This window comes from Macaca thibetana, chromosome 1 (genome assembly GCF_024542745.1).
Source record: "Macaca thibetana thibetana isolate TM-01 chromosome 1, ASM2454274v1, whole genome shotgun sequence".
Classification (NCBI taxonomy): domain Eukaryota; kingdom Metazoa; phylum Chordata; class Mammalia; order Primates; family Cercopithecidae; genus Macaca; species Macaca thibetana.
The window spans coordinates 180,266,452-180,276,944 of record NC_065578.1 but is presented as its reverse complement, the minus strand read 5'-3'; positions in this window follow the sequence as shown (position 1 = coordinate 180,276,944).

Genomic DNA, 10,493 nt, shown 5'->3' with positions numbered 1-10,493 from the left:
CTCTGCAGCCTCACTAGCATCTGTTATTTTTTGACTTTTTCATAATAGTCATTCTGACTGGTGTGAGATGGTATCTCACTGTGGTTTTGACGTGCATTTCTCTGATGATTAGTGATGTTCAGCATTTTTTCATAGGTTTGTTGGGTGCTTGTATGTCTTCTTTTGAGAAGTACCTGTTCATGTCTTTTGTCCACTTTTTAATTGGGTTATTTGTTTTTTGCTTGTTGATTTAAGTTCCTTATTCTACTGGCATTTTTATATGTAAGAGAATCACACTTCATTCCTATTACTTTTGCTTTGGTTAAGCCACTGTATTTTCAGACTAATTTATAACCTATTTTGTACAAGTACTTTGCAGTAGCAATCATGAAATCAACTTTGATAAAGGGAAGTCCATTTTGCTGAGCTCATACATAATCTCCATTATTACCATCATAGCTTGTTTGTACTTGTGTCCATTAAACATTAGAAGGCTGGAGAAAAAAGTTGACTGACATTCATTATGCAGGTCTACTTGTTCACCTAATTATTTCTCTGTAGGGTAGGGTAGAGAGTTGGGAGCTCATTCAAATGTGACATAAAGACCTCACATTCTGAATCTAGTCTGAGAAGCTCATATATATAGTTTACCCAAATCTCCTTGTTACTGATTCTTCCAATGAGCATTATTCCCAAGTCCCTGACCATTGGATAGTGCCCGTAAATCATTGTTGTTGTTCTGTTGTTGTTGTTGTTGTTGTTTGGGGGGATTTTTTGTTTCTTTGTTTGTTTTGAGATGGAGTTTTGCTCTTATTGCCCAGCTGGAGTGCAATGGCATGATCTCGGCTCACTGCAATCTCCGTCTCCTGGGCTCAAGTGATTCTCCTGCCTTAGCCTCCTAAGTAGCTGAGGTTACAGGCATGTGCCACCATGCCTGGCTAATTTTGTGTTTTTAGTAGAGACGGGGTTTCACTATGTTGGTCAGGCTGGTCTCGAACTCCTGACCTCAGGTGATCCACCCACCTCGGCCTCCCAAAGTGCTGGGATTACAGGTGTGGGCCACCGCTCCCAGCCTATTTGTTTTGTGACACAGAGTCTTGCTCTGTCACCTAGGCCGGAGTGCAGTGGCATGATCTCAGCTACCTGCAACCTCCACTTCCCAGGCTCAAGGGATCCTCCTACCTCACCTCCTGAGTAGCTGGGACTATGGGTGTGTGCCAACATGCCTAGCTAATTTTTGTATTATTTGGAGAGAAGCAGTTTCACCATGTTGCCCAGGCTGTTCTTAGATTCCTGGGCTCAAGCTATCCACCTGCCTCAGCCTCCCAGAGTGATGGAATTACAGGAGTGAGCTACCATGCCTGCCTCATAAATCATTGTTTATTTTTGCCTTTGATCTTCTATCATTCCAGGCAAAGCAGATAACCACATTGCTGCTTGAAGTTCCTCTTACTAGAAAGGGAACTGTCTTTCAGGGCCACTTCTGGGCAGAGGTCTAATTCCATAGCAGCCTACTTCTTGCCAGCACCAGTATATATTCCAAAATCATCTGTAAATCAGGCATGAATTTTTCCTTGTCAATTAACCGATGATACTGGATCATGAAGTCATATACATGGATTAAGGGAGAGGAGCCAGTGTACAGCATGAACTGATGCATTGGAAGAATGAGCCACTGTGCTTTAAGGGCCTACTTCAGATGAAATTCCCAGTTTTTGCTTTCACTGGATGATGAAGCACAGGTCATTCCCAACTTTACCCTACAGTGGATTAGAGAAGAAGCACCCTGTTTGTGATGAGCAATCAGGCTGATTAATCATTTAGTGTCCTATGGCCATGTGAATAGTCTTTATCAGGTGAAGATTGAGGAGAGAATGTCTTTGTGATAAAATCCAAAGGGGCTTTGATGTGATTGTCTTGTTTAGAGCTGCCCCAGATTTCTAAGCAGCATTCCAAATTCACCATGAATACCTCAACCACCATTGTATCCTCTGGGACTCAAGGACCAGGTACTTTCATTGCAGCCGGGACCAGCTGACAGCTTCTCTCACGCTAAGCCTTACTAAACATGAATGGCATTATCAGTTACTTGGTAAAGAGGCCAGAGCAGTACACCCAATTATGGCACATGTTAACTCCAAATGAAACAATCCCACCAAGTATTGTGTGTTTCTCAAAGTAGAGTTGCAAGGTGCATCAAGATATCTTTCCTTTTGGAGGGAATATCCTGATGTGACTCAAATAATTAGAATCCCAGAAACTTTACTGAGGTGACAGGACTGTGCACTTTTATGAGACATATCTACTACTCTTTGGCACACAGGACACCTGCACACCAAGATAGTGAAAGTGTACTGCTGTCCTCGTTAGTGAAAGTAGGCTATTTCTAGTGTTCTCAGCTTATAGGTAGAGAAAAAGGGCATTTATAAGATCAATAACTATATACAATATGTGATATTTTGTTGATTTGATCCGGTGAAGAGGTCATAGCTACAATTGTCAACTCTTCCTGCTTAAGCTTGTAATGCCAAGACCTATTTGTCTTTAGCAAAAGTCAATGTCAAGTTCAATGAAGATAAGATGGGGATTACTACTTTCATTTGTTTTAAGTATTTTAAGCTCTTTCAAACACTAATTTCTATGATTCTTCCAGGAATGCAGCATTGCTTTTGGTTTGCTGTTTTGATTGTGAGAGACCTTCTACTGGACCCTTTCTACCATAATAACACTTACTACTTGAATTAGGGTGTTAACGTTAGAATTTTTTTTTTTTTTTTTTTTTTTTTTTGAGACGGAGTCTCGCTCTGTCGCCCAGGCTGGAGTGCAGTGGCCAGATCTCAGCTCACTGCAAGCTCCGCCTCCCGGGTTCCCGCCATTCTCCTGCCTCAGCCTCCCGAGTAGCTGGGACCACAGGCGCCGCCACCTCGCCCGGCTAATTTTTTGTGTTTTTAGTAGAGACGGGGTTTTGCTGTGTTAGCCAGGATGGTCTCAATCTCCTGACCTTGTGATCCGCCCGTTTCGGCCTCCCAAAGTGCTGGGATTACAGGCTTGAGCCACCGCGCCCGGCCTAACGCTAGAATTCTATCAGCTGCTGAGTATACTATCCCAATTCTACACTCTGGAATAAGGGGAGTAACCATAGGATGGGTTTTTTAAGTGTCAAGACCCCTTGTGAGATGGACTTAAGATCAACTCTATTTATGCCCTGACCCCTATAAGTTAAATTCCACTAATAATAGTAATGTTCTGGGATCTCAGGGATTCATGGCAGCTCAGAGCTGCCAGTGTCCACTAATACCTGAAAGTTATTTCTCCTCCCCCAGTGCACAGTTGTCTCAATAAGTAACGCAGGCTCTTTTTGGGAAAAGATAGGAGCTCTAGATTTGAAACAGTATTATGGTGAGGGGTCATGACTATTGGTGTGTCTTAAATCAGACTCCATATACCAATTCAAGGGACAGACTCAACAAAGAATTGTCCTGCATCCTGCATAACATTCAGTGTTCTCCCAGATATGACTCTATGTGAAAAACCTGTATAATGATCTGAACCTAGAACCTAACACCATTTAATATATAAACAGAAAAGCATTTTGGGGAGGTTTTAATACATACTAAATTTTCTGTAATACAAGAATTATATGCATACAGCTATTACTATATTTTGTTATATTTTGTTTAAAACTTTATCAAGAGTTGTTTCATCATTTTGGAAAAATCACATCACTGACTGCAATACTGCCTGCAAAATTTTATCTTCCAAACAACACATCTGTGTAAGTCTGCATATGGAGTTGTTGTAGTCATAGGTGATTCCACATATATATGCAAACACATGGCTACTTTATTGTGTCTTCTAGTAGAGTTGTGCCTAAGAATTCACATGTAGAAATACTAATACTTTCCTTTTATTTCTTCTCTATGTCATAGTTAGAATATTAATGTTGATTTAAACAAATGTATAGGTAGGTCATATGAACTATGAATTTAATTTGAGAATAATAAAAGATGTGTTATAAAAAATTATCATAAAAGGGGGCACTAAGTCCATAGGGTTGAGAATCACTGTTTCATAGAATACCAAGGAATTTTTCTTATCTCAACTTAACTCAGCTTTAGGACACTGTTAAACCCCAGCCGACAATTAGAACTATTCTCAGCTGCTTGAGTTACCTCACTGATTCCAGAATTTCTCATAGACACATGCCAATAGAGAAATTCAGCCAGTCTAAAATTACGTGCCTGCCTCCTGATCTAACACCCTTAGAATCCATTGTCACACATATTCACCAGGGTTTGGATGATAAAATTAGCACTTAGAAAAAGCCAGCCCACCTGACAGTTTTTGACTGGTTGTGCCCTCACTTAAGATCAATTGCAGCAGACATGATGTCTCCTAAAGCCTTGCCTTCAATGGACACTTCCTTCAAAGTAATCACAGGTGGTAATTTAAGTGTTTTGTCACTGGGTGCTTGGACTGCCAGTATCTCATCCGTTTTTCACTATTGTTTTCTGATACTATTTCATAGAGGATATGTCTTCTGGCATTTTATGAAGGCCAAAAAAAAAAAAAAGAATTTTATTCTGATAATGCTGTAGATGACTTTCAGAAGTATGTTCCATCTCACTCTCTTCTTTTGGATTGTCAGTCCACAAATGTTTAGCTAATGTCCAGAATCTACTATGTGCTGGACATTAGCTCAGTGTGGGAGGCAATAAGCCTGGCAATGTCCCTGCTCACATGGCATTTTAAAAATACTGTTCCTGGCTGGGCACGGTGGCTCACGCCTGTAATCCCAGCACTTTGGGAGGCCGAGGCAGGCAGATCATGAGGTCAGGAGACTGAGACCATCCTGGCTAACATGGTGAAACCCTGTCTCTACTAAAAATACAAAAATTAGTTGGGCGTAGTGGCATGCGCCTATAGTCCCAGCAACTTGAGAGGTTGAGGCAGGAGAATCACTTGAACCCAGGAGGCGGAGGTTGCAGTGAGCTGAGATCACACCACTGCACTCCAGCCTGGCGACAGAGTGAGACTCCACCTCGAAAGAAAGAAAGAAAGAAAGAAAGGAAGGAAGGAAGGAAGGAAGGAAGGAAGGAAGGAAGGAAGGAAGGAAGGAAGGAAGGAAGGAAGGAAACTGTTCCTTTCTCCTTGTTCTGCAGAATTGTTTCATAGTCCACCCTTAATTTTTATCTCTTTCCTCATTTCTCTCTGAGATGAAAACTTTCCAGACTTTCTGTCTGTCATTGTCCATAACAGTGACATTTGAGTAGACCTGATATCTAAATCTGGGTCATGCCTAAATGCCTGCTAATGTAATTCAAAGAGAATATATCTACGATGTGAAGAACACTGTGCTGAGGACTGGACATGGTGGTTCACCGTGGCTTACAGAAGGGAGTGGGGTGGAACATCTAATCCCAGCACTTGGGGAGGCTGAAGCAGGAGGATGGCTTGAGCCCAGGAGATCAAGACCAGCCTGGGCAATATAGTGAGAGCTGTCTCTACACAAAATTTAAAAAATTAGCTAAGTGTGGTGATGCACCCCTGTGGTCCTAGCTACTCGGGAGGCTTAGGTAGGGAAAGATTGCTTCAGTCCAGGAAGTCGAGGCTGCAGTGAGCCAGACGGTATCTCAAGAAAACAAAACAAAACAAAAACCACTGTGCTAACACGTGTGGCAGATAATAATATATAATAATAGCTAACACTGAATGCTTAATAAGAGAAATTACTTTTAAGTACTTTGCATATACAACTTGGTTAGTCCTCAATCACTCTATGAGGTATTGCTGTTATTACCTGTATTCCCATTTTACAAAGGAAGGAATGGAGGCATTAATAGTGACTAAGAAGCTTGCTCAAGGTCACATACCAGTAATTAAATACAGGCTGTCTGGATCCAAGACCAACTCTCTTAAGTACTTCCTTGTGATAAATAAGATATTAAGTTGAAAAACATGCCTTGCCTCAAACAACTTGCCATCAAGGGAAAGCTGTGGAAATTACTATAACTTATCAGTCATGAAAAGAGTCAACCAAGAGTCTTAAAGTTTTTTAGAACAGCTAGCTCAGGTAAACTTTCTGTTTATTTTTTTCTTTCTCTCTTTCACTTTTTTTTTTTCCCTAGTGATTCTCTTGATGATTCATGGAATTGTACTTCTGTATATTCACCTTTTGATCTTACTGCTTCTCTTTTCTACTACAATTGAGAATTTCTTAAAGATAGGAACTATATATTATTTCTCCTTTTATCTTTAGTCCCTAGTATATAATAGAGGACCACTCAACATAAAGACTCAATAAATTATTATATTCAAAGAAGTGACAGTAATTATTCATAATTAGTATCTATGAATACATTGTACCTAGGGGCACTATAGTATTTTAGAGCCTCTGATTGAGTAAGTCCCAATACTATTCTGGTAAGAGAGTTAAACATTATTATCCACGTTTCACAATCAACGGCTTAATTGTCAAAAGGTCGTGTGGCTTACCACAAGTTAGTCAGTAGGGGAAAAAACAGAATCTAGGAGGTTTTTTTTCTTATTACAAAAAAAAAAAAAAAAAAGATTTCCCCAAAGTTAAATTAATGCACATAAGAATATCAAAAAATATGGCAAAGATACTTTGTCAAAACCAAGCAACACTTAAACACAAAACATTAATTTATGTTAACTTTATGTAAGTTATTTTGAAAATCAACTCCAAAGATTATGTTCAGAAACTTCTTTTTATACTATTTTTGTTTTCTGCACATTATTTTAGTAATAAGGGCTATATCCTCCCATGAGATCTACAGGGCGGATATTAGATAAGCCACAGATGAGTTAACTTGTTTTGGCTTGAATGAGGAAATGTGGTGGTTCCAGATGCTTCCATGCTCCGAGCACATCGGATCCAGTAGGCAAGAGAAACTGGGCTAAGACTCAAACAAGGGAGGTGTTTTTAGCTAATCACAAAGTCTACTCTTCCAGTGTTTCCGTAGACAAGGATTTTTTTTTTAAAGAAAAATATTATTACAACATAGTTATAAATTCGTTTTTGGTAAACAAACTTCAACAAAGGATGATCCAAAAGGCTTGAATTTCTAGCCGCAGAAAGAGTTATTTTTACTCTTCAGTCTGTTCCGGTGACTGTTTTCCCTACTTTTGTTAATGGCTTCAACATCCATTGAACTGACCAAGCTAGAAACCTCAAATTCATTCTCCACAGCTCCTTCTCCCTCACCCTCATATGCCACTGGTTTTAGTTTTACTCATATGCCCATTCTGTCATCTAAGTAGATATATTTATTATATCTACTTATATATCTACTATATCTACATGTATAATACATCTGTTATAACCTCCATTGCCTCTTCTAAAGGTTGAGCCTCTCCACCATCTCCAAGATGGTTTTACTGCCCCTGATAAAGTTATTTATTTACCTAAAAACCACCAATGGCTCACCCTCATCTACAGATCAGAATACAACCTCCTGAGCATATCTGTGCCCTCTCTAATCTGTATAATCGCCTGTTTTCTTCTACTTCCCTGAAAACCTCTACTCTGTCAGTTTCTTCTCAGCATTCCCCAGATATCTTCAGCATATCCAGCTCTTACATGTTTCAGTGTTTTTGTATGTAATGTTCCTTTAACTTGCCGTCCTTCCTCTGTCTTCATTACATGGTCAGTCCTAAGGCTTCCTTTAACTCCCAGCACAAATGTGGCCTCTCTCTGAAAGATGTCCTCAAATAATTAACCACTCCCATTTCATATTTGTGGCAGAGATTCTTGCTCCTCATTGAATAGAGTCTCTTGATGCTACACATTTCCCAGCTCCTTTCCAGTGAGGTAAGGCCATGTGACTTCTTCTGGTCAAAGGGCTGTGAGTGGAAGTGAGATGCGCCACTTCTGGTCCAAAACACCTAAGAGTTGGTGCATGACCCCCCAACTCTCTCTTCTCTTGGCAACTGTAAAGGTCTTATGACGGGATGGTAAAACCACAAGATGGAAATGGCCTAAACAGACCACATGTTTGGAGCTGCTCTGGGAAGTCCTCTGATCCTGCATTAGATTTCATGTAAGCAAGAAATAAACTTTTGTTGGTTAAGTCATTGAGCTTTGGGGTTTCACTACCACAGTGTAAACTCCCCTAACCAGCCTAACTCAACATCCTACATATCTCTATTTAGCCTTTTATTTTACAAAACTATAATAATGGATATTATTCTGTACTATTAACCCTCAAAGTCAGGCACTATACCTTATTTAGCATCTAACACAGTATTATAAACAAAATTGAACTTGAAAACTGGACTTTGCATCTTCAAACTTAATTTCCAAACCTGTTCTCCTACCAGTGTTTCTTATCTCAGTAAATGGCATCATCACTTACCCAGTCAGTCATTCAATCCAGAATATAGAAGTATCTTTCTTGTGTCTTTTCAAGCTTCTAAAGCCAGAAAATACCTTGGAGGTTCTTATTCTACCTCCCAAGTGTATATTAAGTTTGCCATGTTTCTCCATTCTCTTATTCATCACTTTCTACCTCTTACTGAAGTGGTAGCCACTAGCTTTCTTTATATATACACACACACATATATACACACACACATAGAGGCATATATATGTATACACATGCACATATATAAGCTTTCATTTTATATATACATATGTAACATTATTAGGTAAACATGTGTATATTAACTTCAATAGTTTTTGGAGTATAAGTGGTTTTTGGTGACACAGATGAATTGTATAGGGGTGAAGTCTGAGATTTTAGTGCACCCGTCACTCAAGTAGTGTACATTAAACCCAATATGTAGTTTTTTTTTTTAATCCCTCTTTCCACTCCCACCCACTCCCCTTCTGAGTCTTCAAAGTCCATTATACCACTCTGTATGCCTTTGGGTACCCATAGCTTAGCTCCTATTTATAAGTGAGAACATGCAGTATTTGGTTTTCCACTCCTAAGTTACTTCACTTCGAATAATGGCCTCCAGCTCCATCCAATTCGTTGCAAAAGATGTAATTGTGTTCCTTTTTATGGCTGAGTAGTATTCCATGGTGTGTATATACCACATTTTATTTATCCACTAATTGGTTGATGGGCAATTAGGTTGGTTCCATATCTTTGCAATTGTGAATTGTGCTGCGATAAACATACGTGTGCAGGTGTCTTTTCGATGTGACTTCTTTTCCTTTGGGTAGATACCCAGGATTGGAATTGCTGGATTGAATGGTAGATCTACTTTTAGTTCTTTAAGAAATCTCCATACTGTTTTCCATGGAGGTTGTACTAATTTACATTCCCACTAGCAGTGTATAAGCATTCCCTTTTCATCACACCCATGTCAACATTTATTGCTTTTTAACTTTTTTTTTTTTTTTTGAGATGGAATGCCACTCTGTAGCCCAGGCTGAAGTGCAATGGTGTGATCTCAGTGCACTGCAACCAAGAGATTCTCCTGCCTCAGCCTCCTGAGTAGCTGAGATTACAGGCGCATGCCACCACATCCAGCTAATTTTTGTATTCTTAGTAGAGACGGGGTTTCACCATGTTGGCCAGGCTGGTCTCAAACTCCTGACCTCAGGTGATCCACCCGCCTTGGCCTCCCAAAGTTCTGGGATTACAGGTGTGAGCCACCATGCCTGGCCAGTTTTTAAATTTTTTAATAATGATCATTCTGGCTGGGGTAAGGTGGTATCTCATTGTGGTTTTAATTTGCATTTATCTGATGATTAGCAGTGTTAATCACTTTTTCATATGTTTGTTGACCATTTATACATCTTCTTTTGAGAAGTGTCTATTCATGTCATTTGCCCAATTTTTGATGGGATTATTTGTTTTTTTATTGTTGATTTGTTTGAGTTCCTTGTAGATTCTGGATATTAGTCCTTTGTTAGTTGCACAGTTTGCAAATGTTTTCTCATTCTGCAGGTTGTCTGTTTAATCTGATGATTGTTTCTTTTGCTGACCAGCTGTCTAAATAGCTCTCTTCTATTACTTCTTTGTGATTCAGTTTTCTTTTGCAATAAGAGAAATGTTTTTTAAAATTTACAAATATAATCATATTACTTCCACGCTTAAATAATTCCCAGTTGTTTAGTATTTAGTATTCCTTTCAATAATTTTCAGTAGTGGCTGTATTTCTTATGTCATACACCATCTTATTTTATTATAATTGTTTATTTAAATGTTTGTCCTTCTCATTAAATTTCAAGTGTGTTCAGGGCATAGCATAGCCCTGTCTTGCCTATTCACTGCTATTTTTCCAGCTTCTGATACAAAACAGGAAAATAAGTATTTGTTGAATGAATGAACGAATACTGGGAAAATAGTATATAGTCAATAGGAATTTATTGAATAGATAAGCAACCACATATCTTCAAGCAGGTATGAATTTTTCCATACATTCTGAAATATTTTATCAGCATATATTTTTACTTGCAACACTCTTTTCTTTCTTTTACGCTATCCCACAATCCTTGCAACCTTTAAAATTCTAATTCATGGCTAATTTATTCACTC